We start from the raw sequence: 15545 nt of genomic DNA, 5'->3' as shown, positions 1-15545 counted from the left end.
GCACTGTTGAGATGAAAGAGCTCGCTCAACAAAATATAAGTTATCTATTTCGGAAAAACCACAATACCGCGAAGAAAATAAATTATAGAAAAACGATTATCGTCCTCTGTGCTTGGACATCAGAAGCATTAGATAAATTTATTACGGATTAGTTTGTTCTAAAAATGTTAAGCCCCTCTCCGCTATCTTGTATTTGTTGAGCCGGTGAGACATTTGAACGCATTGCCACTGGTATACTATAAATTTAGGTTAAAATGAGAAAGCACTCCCAATAGACTAAAAGCTTAAAACCCGGGAAATCTGCAGGAATGAAGCATTCAAGACAACTCGTCTTGTTCAACTTTTTCAAAACAAAAAAAAAATTCGGGTAATTAGATTTTATCTTAACAGTGACAAAGTGCCCTGACTGTCACTGAATTTTCAGACAGTTAAGTTACTTTATAAACAGTTACTTTATTGTGACTGCAGCGTTTCATAACTGTGTGTCAGTCGCTTGACAAAAGCTAGGATATCGAGAAATAATTGTTTCACATCAGCTCGTGTCGGAAACTTGAATATGGTTCGAGTCTCATTAACATAGTGTCTAACAAGTCACGCCACATGCTTCGCTCTTGCACATGTTGTCATGAAAATTCAATCCTCGTTGTTGCGTTCTTCTCAGCGTAATTTTTTAATCCCAGATTGTAGAATTTCAGATTAAGATCAATTTCTCCATATATCGGTGGCCAAAGTGTGAAACAACGTATCTCCCTTTGTGGGACTTTAAAATTTCCGCATTTATTTTATTTTCCCGGAGGAAAACAAGTTTTCATAGTTAGATTTTATGCAGAATATTATTCTGCCAGAGGAGAAAAATCAAGGAAGTTTTCGAGGAATTACGTCCTCTATCTTTCAAAAGAAAAAATTAAATATGGGATGAAAGTCTACAATGTCGCAAGCGGAGATACATGGTTTCACACTTTGGACATCGATACATCGCGGCAATGAAATATTTGAAATATGTGAACAAAATAAAAAATAATCTGATCAAAGAGTGCTACTATTTATTGGCGAGTACATTCCGGTTATAACTTGTAATTCATCTCGTGAAACGGTTTGTGAATTTTCAACGTTTGAATTCAGCTCAATAGTTATCGATCGAATTAAAACTAACTTTCTCGTAATTGAATTCCTGCTACATCGATTTTCTGTAATTTTACTGATTGAGAGTTACTTGTCTTAACTAATTTAAAATCTAGGGACGATTTGTACGTAATCTTATCTTGAAGCGATTCTTACAAGTCATTTTATTACGATAAAACCCCAAATCATCAATATGCAGACAAGTTATTCGATTTAGCATTTCAACGTATAAAATGCAACTTCTGTATATAGGAAAGTAGAATTCACTAAAGTTCGGTCCAAGTTCTGCAAAATCCCATTGCATTCAAAATCGTGCAAATCGACACGCTAAAGATTCCGCTCGATAAATCTTGAAATATATAAAGCCCTAATTAGCATCAGAGAGTGGATTTTTTAAACCGTGTAAACGCCGATCTGGAAGATGAAAATCTTGTTAGGCTCGCATCAGATGATAAATTGTATAATCCGGGTGAGAACAATTAAGCACAAAAGCGGGGTGATACGCCGCGGTGGGAAGGGAGGGAAGGGGGAGGAGGAATAGACACGGAGCTAAAGAAGAATGAAAGGGTGTTTAGGTTGAGCAAGAGGGATAAGGTGAAATAATCCAGGCGGGAGATTTAATGGATTAAAGAAAGTTCCGCGACGCTCGGAGATCCCGGCGCGAACGACGATGTCAAGAGTGGGAACGCGATGAAAAAAGAGTGAAAGCTCCAAGTTGGATTTCACACTTTTTTATCGGGATGTAAATGAAGTTTGGCTGAAAAAGAGTTCTGACGGAGCCGAGGCCGCGCGGGGGAGCGGCGAGACCTGGTGATTAGGTTACCGGCGGCGGCGTTGCATTGTTTTTTTTTTTTTTTTTAGCTCGGTTACGTTAAAAATCACTAGTTGACATCCTCTTCACCGTATGGCTATCGTCCATGTCCTCTCGAAATGTCTTTGGCAAAGTTAAATTATTAGAGCATATGACTTTTGACGAAAAAATCTGGCATGATGAATTCCTATCAACTAGTCAAGTATAGATACAATTTTCACGAAGCAGCTCGAGACAATGGTAACATGAAGAATATAAAGGAGAAAACAGGAAACAAGGCTAAAAATACAACACCAAGAACCCGAGACGTTTTCACTCAAGACTGAGTCATTTTTAGTCGGATAATAAATTAAAAATTACAAAATATCGAAGAAAAAAATCTGAGACCTAAATGTTAGTTGCCTGATCTTGGCCACTTACATATAAGTTTCAGGTTTTTTCTTCCATATTTTTAAACTTTTAATCTCCCCGAGTATAATGGCTCCTCGATCAATTTTGAGACAGCATTCCCGTGAAAAGCATTTTTCTTTTGCATTTCCAATGGTGAAAGTATGCTCTTTTCACGGATAATGAAAAATCAACCGTTGTTTTTAATGTCTTTTCGTGTACGACTTTGAACGCAAGAGACACAGAAAATATTTTTGCGTTGATGGAAAATGCCCGAAGAGCCAAATCGCCCTATTTGCTTTTACAAGTTATGGAAGGATTATGTTTTCTTTTTGGACATTTTCAAGTACATCAAATTTAAATTAAAATGAGTCAAATTACAATATTCACAATTTATCTGCGAAAATTGTGTTTTATCAGAGAAAATTTGGCAACGCCTGGATATATTTATAAGGCGTTCTCCTCACCATGGCAAAAACGAGATTAATTGAAATAATTAATTGCGGCTCATGGTTGAAAGTAATACTCACAAATCGAATCATGAGCAAGGAAAATGATTCTAATTGGCGATTGTTTTTTTTAATTTTTTTGGGCTTGTCCTATACTATCTCTTTTTTTTCATTTATAAAAGAATCCTAAGTCATCCATAGATATGAGCCTCCTGCATATAATCGTGTCCCGGTTATTATGATGAGAAAATTCTTCTGAATAATACAAATAAGTCGACAGTCAGCTATCAGGTGGAGGGGCTGCGCAATGATTTATGAGAATACCCGGATGCAACTGCATTAGCTCCATAGATATCCGTATATCCTTATTGCATAAGGCAAAAAATAATGGCGGTTGATCTTCCCTTCCTCTCAAAGCAGTAACGCTCTCCTGCCGTGCAGATCTAATTAGATTCCTATTTACTTTCTAATCTGCGGTCTTTTCTTACTAGAAAAGGGCCTTCGGTCATCACTTTCATTATGAACTGCAGTCCTTTAAAACTGCTAAATCTTATCTCCATGTATATGAAAGTAACTGCATATCGACGGTGAAACTACCAAACCACGTATCTCGTTTGCGGTGTTTAAAAATCTACGCTCACATTTTATTTTTTTGAAGTAGACCAAATCAATATCATTCCTTGAAATTTTCACGGAATTTTCTCCGCACAAAGAGGAAAAATCACAGAAATTTTCAAGACTGGATGTTAAGTAGTTTTTCATTTAAAAAATAAAGTATGACAGGAAGTCTGCGACGTCGCAAACCGAGATACGTGGTTTGGTAGTTTCACCGTCGATATACTTGATTGTGGAGTGATGGGGCAAAACATGCTCGAAGCTAAATCATGGACGCAGTCATGCTATTATCCTCAGGCCCTTGAATTATACAAGTCAATCCTCTCCCTTTGCTGCATATTCACACCTCTAACTACACAATTTTGAGGCAATGATGGTTACAGAAAGTCGGCCTAAAGTTCTTTGCATATAAACCCGGGTAAGTTTTAACAAAAAGCATACATGTGTTTCTTTCTAAGTTTACTTATCAGGAATTTGCCCTTTTGGAGCAGGTTCCGACTCTTTCCCTATGCACTTTTCAACGATGCATTTCTCTTTTTTAGGGTTTGCGCTTTTGGACATGTGTGCTTTCAGGAATAGTCCATTACGAAAGTAATCCAAATTCGTGTTGTGCTATTGTTGTGCACCAACTTATTAGTACTGCACATGCAGCCAATTTGTCGGAGTTTTACTCTTACTTACTGGTGCAGGACCGATTAGTTAGAGCAAAAACCTAATTAGTTGGAGTGTAACACCGAAAAGTTGGTGTGCAAAACCATTTTGGATTAGCCGTATCAAAATTACCCAACCTTTTTTTTAAAATTTACATTAACTTCGCTTTTGGCATGCAGTTGACATGAATATGCGTTATTACGGCATTATTTCATACATTCTTAAAAAAACTGTCAAATAATAATCATTATGGTTTCAGGACATTCCGTCAACGATTTTTTATCCGCACACCTGTTTTGTTCAGTAGTTTACGTCCACGCGTAAAATAAGAGTTGTGTTGAAAGAAACTATACAAAAATGAATGGAAAGGGGAAAAAACCAAAAAGCATGCAATCATTGGTTTTAACTCATATGTACATCGAACTTTTCGAGTCAAACACGTCCAATTTTAAGCATTTCGTTGCGCGTACACACGCTGCAGCACAGTAAAAGCACAAAATATAAAAGAAATAATTAAAGTGCTTTGGGGATCATTAAATTTGACACGGAACCACCTTAATATTCACAAAACACATTTTATATTTTCCATATATAAGTATTTTTTTCCATCAATTTAAATGAGGAAAATCCATGCAGAGTGTGCACAAACAAAATCATGAGCGGAAAAAAGCCGAATCCGCGATTTTAAATATTAGAGCCTAACAGAGCGAAGCGGTGTGCTAGTGCTGCCGCGGCGGCGCGGCGCGGAACGCGCACTAACGCCTACAAACCTAAGTGGATACTTCACGCATTGTGCAATGCTTGGAGTATCCCCTTAGGTTTGTAGGCGCCAATGCGCGTGGGGAGTTGGCCAGCCGCCGCGCCGCAGCGTGCCACGGCGCCTCAAGCAACTATTTCACAACAGAGGTGTTGCACAGTATTAAACGAAATTGAAGGCGCTCCAAAATTTTAAGAATGACAGGCATTTTTTAAGAGTACGGATCTTTCCTCGAAAAATAAATTAAGGTACTACGGCACGAACTCTCTTGCCGAAAAAACGTGTGGACATAAAACACTAGAAGAACCAGGTGTAAGGACAAAAAATCGTTGTCGAAATGTCCTTCAACCATCATTACATTAAGCAAACTCTTCTGTAGACGGCTCGTTAAAATTGATTTTTTTCAATTTAGAGGCCGACGCTTTGGTGCAGAAAGTCGACTAGATAAATATTGCTGCAGCGCATGAACCATTTTGACACGCTGCCTCTAAAACGTTAACAGCCACTCATAAAATAGTCACACGGACGGTATATCCCAATTCAATCGTTCAACTGGAGATATATTGAGATGCACGGAGGCACCCGCCCAAGTCATTTTTACTAGTCTTATGCACTGAAGACTATCGCACGAGATCTTCAGGCTCCTCAAACACTCTTCTTGGATAATGGCTCGATAATGCATTTACTCCATAATGGATCGAGATAATTTGAATTTTGACGATTCCGATCTAATCGATATGGATCTTAATGTTACACGGAGACGATAAAATTATAATTTAGTGGTGTAGAATTCATCAATATGAAATAATTACGATTCTGTTTTACAACGCTGAAATGTGCTCCCGCACTTTCGTCTCGGAAACGAAAAATTGTGGGATTAAAATGAAACTTTGTTCCCTTCATTGGAATAAAATGAGCTGAACTACCATGGCAATTCATTAATGGAGATAAGTACTACATAAATTGTTGATCAGAATCAATTTTTATAGATGCAATACCACTTTATGGAATGTCCTTGATTAATATAGTCCTATCTTTGCAATGCTAATTATCGATCGGTAGGCGCAGAGAGCAACATTCTTTGAATACCTGCCTTGGTTGCTAGTTTTCAATCAACGAACCAGAAATTGGACTTCATTGTGCAATAAAGAACTATTGTTTTCGGCTCATCCATGAAAGATTCTATTTGCATGGGAAAACTAATGGCACAAATCGACGGTGAAACTACCAAACCACGTATCTCGGTTTGCGACGTCGCAGACTTCCTGTCATACTTTATTTTTTAAATGAAAAACTACTCAACGTCCAGTCTTGAAAATTTCTGTGATTTTTCCTCTTCTTGCGGAGAAAATTCTGTGAAAATTTCAAGGAATGATATTGATTTGGTCTACTTCAAAAAAATAAAATGCGAGCGTAGATTTTTAAACACCGCAAACGAGATACGTGGTTTGGTAGTTTCACCGTCGAAATACGTTTTCTTCTAAAAGGAAAGATCCATGGAAAACTAATGGCACAAATACGTTTTCTTCTAAAAGGAGTCATACAATTGCAGTTCCTCTTTTACCAAATGTAGTTCAATTATATTTTTTTTTAAATTTGCCCCCAATTGCTACACCGGGAAAAAAGTGAAGTTGATTTAACATTCTGCACGTAAAAAAAAGTGTGCGGGAACTTATGAAATGCTGAATTACCCGCTAGAGCAGTTACCTCAGCAACGTCAACATGTGAAACTAATTGCTGAGGCGGGTAATTCGACACTTTTTAAGTTCTCGCACGCTTAGTTTAAATTAACTTCACTTTTTTTTCGGTTTAAGGTCCGTTTACTCGTAGCCGGTCGCAAAATTATCTTATCAATACTATACTGCAGCGTTAAGGGAAAACGCCGTATGAACATTCGAGAGTTGCCAAATTTCCTGTCAGAAAACAGCCATTTTTGAAGAAAGTTATGAATATTTTTCCTTGAAATTTTTAGTAACTCTAGGTGAAATTGAGAACATAATTATCGGGAAAATTGGAGGAAAAATCTTTACAAATTTTCCCGAAAATTGGCGGTTTACGGAAGGAAATTTAGCAATGTCTGATGGCTCATACGGCGTTTTTCCTTAGCACGGCAGTATAGGAATCTTATATCTATCTTCAGCAATACCTTCTTCTCGTCATCACAATGTGGAATTCAAAAATAAGCTGCTGAAGTTGGCATCGAAGCAAGTGCAAAAGTAGACCAGGCAGACGCTATCCAAAATTGGGGCATAGAAGCGACGGTTCCGGGATGAATGTCAGATTCACTGCTGACAAATGAGCGCTGCCGTGCAGGTAGCTGTGAGATAGGTCAGTGAAGGTGTTCATCACTTAATCGGCTACCCCGAATAGGGTTGGAGATTAACTGAACCAGGAGCAAGAGCTATGTGGACGCGATAGAAAAAACAGCGGGTCCGAGGATAGATTCGACAAAGTGTCTATTTGAGCTGCGAAATCCCAACGATGCTGCATTGCTGCAGAGCACAATTTCAATATTTCCATGCAACTTTGTTTTTTCCAAGAGAAATTATTTATTCGATAGATAACAAGAGATTTTACAAAGATGAATGATAAGCTAAAGTACTCAGTGTTAATATGTAAAAGTATAGTAAGTAATATATGAAAGTAAAGTCTAGTACTTAGTGTAGTATAATAAATGATTATACATACATAGTTATTCATAAGTACAAATAGTTAATCTCCGATATCTCCAATCACAGATCTACTCCCCTACAATTAACAGAAATACAAACCCTCTTACATGCGATGAACCTAATATTGCCTCCAAAATTCTGAAACTCTTCACCTCTCTTAATTTAAAAATCTAAATTTTCGTTTATACTCCTATTTTCAAAATTACCTGTAAAGACGTTAATAGCCTGAGTCGCTGAATGTCTCAAAATTATAACAAGTTGGTTTTTGCAATCGCTAGCGATAGCAATATTCGTCATGGGAACTTTTGCTTCTGGGATATGAAAATTTTAAGGTACAGTTCGTTTGTAGTATCTTCAGAATTGAAGGGGCTATGTAATTTTGTGTCGACATCTCTTTTTTAACATTTTTAATTTTTTTTCTTTGCATACAAGAAAGCTGTTATTTACCAATTATTTATTTTCGTTGGATTATGTATGGTTTTTGGAAGTTAACGCATTTAACTTTCAGTTTCGTTTTTTCGGCGTAAAGTATGATATTTTTACTCTACGCATATGCCCGAATACGCATCATAACGACGGTGAAACTACCAAACCACGTATCTCGTTTGCGGTGTTTAAAAATCTCCGCTCACATTTTATTTTTTTGAAGTAGACCAAATCAATATCATTCCTTGAAATTTTCACAGAATTTTCTCCGCACGAAGAGGAAAAATCACGGAAATTTTCAAGACTGGACGTTAAGTAGCTTTTCATTTAAAAAATAAAGTATGACAGGAGAGTCTGCGACGTCGCAAACCGAGATACGTGGTTTGGTAGTTTCACCGTCGATAAGTGACCTATGTGCTTCCTAAGTTGCCATTTTTTTCATTCAAATAGATGTAACCGAAATGTTAGATGTGTACTACCTATACTACTTTCATGTCATTGCTTTATTTATTTATTTACTTTTTGCGTAGGTATAAATTGTTATTTTTTGCTGAATTTTGGAGAAAATATTGCTTTAAGAACGTGGAATGTAAATTAATTTTATTGAAAAAAGAAAATACCATCATTAATTTGGGCGAACAGAGAAAATATACATCAATATTTGGGTCAACATCTCCCTGATTATATAAAGGATGAATATATTAGTATTTCTGTATCAAAAAACTTAGCTTTTGTCTTCAGAGATACGATGATTCTAGTCCCAGTCAATTTGTTTTATTGAAAAAACAAAAAAAACAAAAAATAAATAAAAAAAAAAAACAACTGAAATGTTAGACATACTATTTTCATGTCTTTCTATTTGTATCAATAGGTACTTTTTGCTTAACTTACGAACGTTGAATGCAAATTAACTTTATTGAAAAAAGAAAATAACGTCATTAATTTGGGGGAACATGTGGCTGATTATATGAAGAAGGTATATTCCAGTATTTTTGTTTAACATATTAACTCACGAGAAAATGTTCGTACATTTATCATCTACTATTAATTATTTTTTGATGATTAGTCTAAAACATTCAATACAACCATTAAAAAGTAGTTTCCATCGTCGGGTATCGAACTCCCGATCGCCGGGTGCCCGCACCGAATCAAAAATACGAGGCGGTTTAGTCAACTAGGCTATGACGGATCCACGTGAGCGAGAGTAAAAATAGCATACAAAAGACTCAAGCAATGGGCGGGACTTATCACAAGAGACTGCTTTTGGGATGATATGAAGCGCATTGCTGTATTGCTGTAGGAGCCATGGTTCGCACTGTTTTAATGCGTCTCGAGGTCCATCCCAGCACGCATTCCGATCGCGGCAGTTGAGCTAAGGCAATATTTGCGTATCCATGAATTAAATCAATCAATCGAGCTCTGATTTTGACTTCTTTATCCGTAACGAGTCCTCCAGAACAATTTTCCACCTTGTACGATGGTTATTATTTCTTTACTTCTATTTTTCAAATTTGAGGTGGGATAATGGCGGCTTCTCAAGAACACCGAGGTAGGCGATCTTTTGCACCAACGAACAGAAAACTGATGGCGAAAAATAACCAATCAGAACCTCCCAAAAAAAAGAATTTGCCTAAAAACGGAACTTCGTGGTTCTGCGCAGATTTACCAGTCAGACACGACATCTCGAGGTGGAAAAAAACTCGCTGAAAGCGAATTTTAGCAATCAACACAACTTGACGTAGAGACATGATTGGCTAAAAAATACAACGGTTTTTGATACATCGGAAAATCAACCAAAAATCGGAGACTGGGCGAAACGCTCAAGGTCGCAGAGGTATAGGGAATCCCATAGCGAAAGCAACGGAACGATTCTAATATCATGGGGAACTCCGTTCCCATGACAATAACTAACTAACTAATTAAACGAGTATAAGAGCAAAGTGAAGAATTAATGTTTCAAAGCTATTGAGAAGGCACCATTTCTCAATCGAGCAGCATAGTGGGAGATAATGTCTCAACTGCTTTTTAAAAATGTAAAGCTCTTTTCATACCCCCTTTTCCTAGAGATAACTACGTAAAATCACGATTTGACTTTTTCCCCCAAAACTTCAAGTACGCCCTCGTGGGAGGTTAATAACACAACATATTTATCAATAGTAATTTTATAATTTCTCGTCTCAAAGCTGTCATTTGACAGACAGCTCTGAAAGGCTCTAATATTATTAAAATATTTTTTTTATATAGCTTTCATTAAATTCCTGCATTTTTTTATTCATATTTTTAGTTTTGTTTTCGTAATTATAAATCATGGCGGTGATTCGGGGGGGGGGGGGGGGATATACCGAGCTCTGAAGAAAGAGGAGTATTGCGTGAGTTCAGAATAAAAGGGCAAAACTAGATTTTCAATATGAATTTGGATTAAATATATGATCGACTATACACTCGTTTTTGAACAAAAATCCTAAATGTAATGTGAGCATCAATAATATTAGCTTAGTTATTCATTAATTTATTTCTCAATCAAGGAGATCTTCGCACCAAAACGCACTTTTAATCACAGAAAGGGCATCCTTTGTGAGGTTATCCCTAATTTTGCGCGACGGCCGTAAGTCAACCTGAGGTTAAATTGAAGTTTTCTACTTAAATATGTAGATTTGGCATCTTCCTGCTCGGACTGTAGTTTGAAAATGCTCGAATTTTGCTCGTTTAAATTTCACCAGTGGCTGTGTCTCATCTCAGGTCTCTATCCGTCCCGAGAGAAAACCTTTCGGTCAGGAAGTTTACACATCCCTTTTACTTCAGCAACCTCCGACTCCCCCATCCGGCTAGAAATAAATTCATGTGAACGCGGGGTATTCACTAATGACATAAACAAAAATGGAATGAGACTTGTAAAGAGAGGACATCATGCTGCGGTGTTGTACGTTTCACAACATATCTCTCCCTTGCGTAATAGGGCTTGGCACAGCGGTAAGTTAAAGAAGTCATTTTTCTTCGTGAACTCAGGACAATTATTTGACATATAATCGAAAATTCTTATCAACATGTGTAAAAATTGTACAAAAAAACGAAGACTACTTTGAGTGGGGACACAGACGGGCTCACGAGACGGTCTTACCGCTTCATACATTTATGATTCTTATGAACATATGTATCAGTAATTGATCGGAAGAGGACTCTTGAATTTTGAAAAATTTGTCAGCTTTTTATGTGTCTCAACTGAGTTTTTTCCTTCTTTTTTAATATTTTTTGCAGACTACAATGATTACAAAAAATACAAGCTTTAAGTTAAATTTGTCTAAACTTTAGCCTCATCAACACCTCTTACTTCTTCGTAGTCTGCTTCTTTAAAAAAAATATCTAAGTATATCAAAAAAAGAACAAGAAACAGTTGTTTGGGAGGAGGGGGCTGCAGCAAATAATTGTCAAGATTTATAAGTCACCGTTTGGCTAGGATATACTGCTCCCTTAAAATAAGGTATAAAAGTATATACGAATGCCGGGAAGTAATTTTCCAAGTATGTGCGCCTCAGTCGCTGCAGAAGCTCCTTCCGTCTTTATAAAGGGTTGTTTTCAACAAGTTTTTAGGATCAGAGCCTTGAGGGAACGGCATGTCGTAGTTTTTTTCTCGACACAAGTGCTTTGCATCTTTATTGAGCTGCTCTTAACGATGAAAGTCTCAAAAAAACCAGGTCAATGCCGCAAGAGATGTGATGGAACGTTAGAAAATTGTTCGATTCTGTATATACATACAAGCTTAAAAGAACTTAAAAATTCTTGGTCTCCAACTTAAATGATTCGCTGAGTTGCTGCTCGTCGTAATAAATTTACTAACTAGCTAGCTTTTGCGGTGTGAAGATACACACAATTTCGATGTGAACAATACTTTCCTGGCTGTTAGACTGTTTTTTGTAGCCATGGTAACGCGTAACAAGGATTATTTCTTTAATTCCACATCGTCTCCTCTGCATAACGATGCAAGTGTAGGTGTTGGTCATTCTAAACTTAACATGTTTCGGATTGAAATGGAGAGGATACTTTTTTCCTCTTGAATCATATGACCTAAGCGTTTAGTCTTATCCCAGTCTGATGAAAATTGCTTTACACAAAAGTAACCAACGTCAGTTCATTAAGTTTGTAGCAAAAATGTTCAAATTCTTACTGAAGAATATTTTAGACTTTTGTTTCTATAAAATAGCTGATTTTCTCGCGGTAAAATACAAATTTCAATTTGGTATTAAATATGCGACCGTACCGAGTAGTATGTTGGTTACTTTTTCATACTATGCACTATGAAGGACGTAGAAATTGAATCGTTCCACTGATCGAACTGTGAATCATCTGTGAGAATCGAACTGTGAATCACCTGCGTGAATCGAACTATGAATTGGATTGCATTAAGCAAAAAGGAACCAGCACGATCACAGTGTTTTCAAAATCGTACAACCTCTTCTTTACTTTTAAAAATATCTAATATATGTACAGTATTAAAATGCACTCAATTACTTTCCCTTAAAATTAACAATTTTTTTAGTAAGCGAAAACTGTTCGATATTCTGGGAGATTTTTCAGATAATCATGAAGAAGCAACATTTTAACAACACTGCAGTCGCGCTGGTTCCTTTTTGCTAAATGCGATCCAATTATATCCTTGTGAATCGAACTGTGAATCATCTGTGTGAATCAAACTGTGGAATTTCACACAAAATGCATTATAAAAATCTAAAATTCGTGCATATTTTCGGAAGCACAAGCAACGGCAACACTGATGAGCTTCGGAGTTCCACCGCGAGTGGCGAAGTTCACACCTGGGGATTGACACAATTTAGAAAGCTACCAGGACGGAGGACGGCAAACGAAACGGCGCTCGAGAATCAAGTCTTCAAATCTGAGTCTTAATCCACGAGCCGAGAGTGCGGTTAACGAGGGATTGAACATCCTCTCTTCAGTCGTCATTTCCTCTCCCTCGATGTATCATTTCATGACCGCACTTATCCTCAGGATTGGATCCGTGTGTACGTAAAAATCATTGGCGTGGTGTGCTTTGCGATATATCGATTTATCTGTCTTTTAAACCAATGGAAAAGGATTGATAAACAGGGTGTTCGCAACGAACATCTCACTAATCGATTTTTCTAAACATTTTTTAAATACTTTTTTTTATTTTATTTTATTTTATTCTTCAAGTCAGAGAAAAAATGACAACATTTTACAAAATTGCATCCTGACTCCCCCCCCCCCCCCGGTAAGGTCCGTTGGACATTAATCGGTGCGATTCTTTAACAAAGCTTTAAATGAAGAAATATCAAAGGTCGATCATTCACGCCTCGCCACTGGTAAAAATCAGGGATTATTCCATCGGCTCATCATGGATATTGGTCGCCAGAAACTGTTACAACTCCCGAGAATATCGGAGGTGAAACTGCATAAATGCGTCTTTCGGTCGCGGTATTTCGAAATCTCCGCGCCTACTTTATTTTTTAAAAAGAGACCGAGCCAAAAACATGGCTTGAAGTTTTCATAGAATATTGTATTTATAAAAATAAGTAAACTCATTGAAATTTTCAAACAATGACGCTCGAAGTATGATAGGAAGTCTTCAGCGCCGCAATTGAGGTATGCATCTCTGCATCGATTTTGAGAGTTTTTGAAGGTCAGGACTAATCTTTTCGACTTTTTCAACTATTGCAAACACTATGCAAAAACTAATGCAAAAACTAATGCTAATGTAATCATTGAAACACCACTGCAAATAAGGCAAATGAAAGCAACCCAATTCATAAATATTAGAGCATGGGAATGGATGCGCGTTGATGACGGCGCAAAGATACAACTATTCGTGCTTGATGGATGTCCGTGTGGCATCTGTGAAATGGAAGGCGCGATGGCGAGCGGTAAGAACTCGCAATGCTCCTCTTTACGCTCCTAATGAGGTGTCGTTCAGATTCGGGAGAGATGTGCATATACAATGAGGCCCGGATACGTCTCTCCTTTCTTCGGCTGTGTTAACAGTCGGTTTTTTATTTACTTTTTCAATTTGATGTCTAATTCTTTTTTAACGATGTATTTGTTTGAAGAATGAATTTGTTAGGGGATGCTAAGAGCAACGGAAATAGATTTCTGGAGGAGGTCTGCAGGAATTTCTAGGAGAGATCGAGTCCGCAATGAAAAAGTGCGTCAGATCACGGGAGTCGAAAATGACATCATATTCGACGTCATGACCAGACAACTTGTCTGGTATGGTCATGTCAATAGAATGACGGACGAAAGGCTGCCAATGAAGGTGCTTGATTGGGTTCCTCCTGGGAGGAGACAAAGGGGACGCTCAGTGAAAGGGTGGCAACAGGGGGTTTCAGAAGAAATGAGGGTTTGCCAACTCTCTAAAGGGCTTTGGGAGGATAGGGGACTTTGGCGGCTAGGGGTCGCAGAGCGCCAAAGAGCGCTATAAAAGCGGCTTTATACATACATTCATATGTTTGAAGACCAATATCTAAATCTCGTGTATGCGCTGTTCCCATACAAATAGCGATGCATGTGTTTTTAACAAGCGATGGCTCAGTTTGAACCTTGTTGAGCACTTAAGGAGTTAACACTACATAACACGTTTTCCTCTCAGTTTTAAGAGAAAAATAAATAAAAAAGAAAAAGAAAAATAAATTTAAATTTGTAAACCAGATATTCTTGTGCACAATCTACGTTGGTTAAATGGACCAAATTTTGCAATAAGGAACCACACTTTCTGGAAAAACAACATATGCCGTTGGTTTCTCTAGGCAGAAAAAAACTTTTAAGGAAGAGCCAGCGGGAATGTTTCCTTATTGCAAACTGCAATCCAAATTGCAGCCATAAAAATGGTGTTCTTTTTTATATCTAAGTTCGATGTTATCTGTGTTAAAAATACGTGGTAGTAACTTGCTCAGGAGTTAATTTTTGAACTTTTTGTAGTATGGTTCGTTTTCTACGTACGATTAAGAAGAGAAAACGTGTGAATGTGTTTCTATCGCAGACCTGCTTATATCCGGTCGCACATTAAAGTGTTTGGCTGTGCAATGGTTCACAGGGCAGCAAGGGCTAAACCCAAAGAAAATATCTTGATTGATAAATAACAGGAGCTTATCTTTCTACTTTGGAAAAGTCCACAGCGAGGTTGTGGACTTGTGTAGTCTCCGTCTTCGCCAGGGAAGTCGGCATCGTTCACCAAAACTTTCGTAAGATAAGCACCGGCGGCGGACTGATGTATTTGCTTTGGCGGAAGATGTGGGCTCGCAGAGGACAGAGCACAACTTCGTGTGGAAGTTGGGAAGTTTTAATCGGTTCTATTTAAATGGAGAAACATGTTCCGCTTTTTGATGAGTTTTTAATGCGTAGCCGTGTCCCGCCAAAAGCTCACACACTCGAGGGTGTTGAATACCGTCGTGCTGAAGAAAAACGCCGTATGAACATTCGAGAGTCGCCAAATTTCCTCCGATAAAATTTTTACTTTTGAGGAAAGTTACGAATATTTTTCCTTGAAATTTTCTGACCTCTTTAGATCAAATTACTAACAAAATTATCTGAGAAATTAGAGGAAAAATATTCAAGAGTTTTCTTGAAAATTAGTGATTTGCCTAAGAAAATTTGGCAAGTCCTGGAGGCTCTAAACGGCGTTTTTCCTT

At 37.5% G+C, this 15545-nt stretch overlaps 1 protein-coding gene across 1 annotated transcript in view; it reads left to right on the top strand.

Moving 5' to 3' along the window:
* The window catches only part of Cngl (Cyclic nucleotide-gated ion channel-like), a 327720-nt gene that overhangs the window by 80901 nt on the left and 231274 nt on the right, over nucleotides 1-15545 (top strand). The window lies entirely within an intron of this gene.

Source organism: Bemisia tabaci, chromosome 6, assembly GCF_918797505.1.
Source record: "Bemisia tabaci chromosome 6, PGI_BMITA_v3".
Lineage (NCBI taxonomy): Eukaryota > Metazoa > Arthropoda > Insecta > Hemiptera > Aleyrodidae > Bemisia > Bemisia tabaci.
This window is presented reverse-complemented; position numbering and strand designations above follow the sequence as displayed.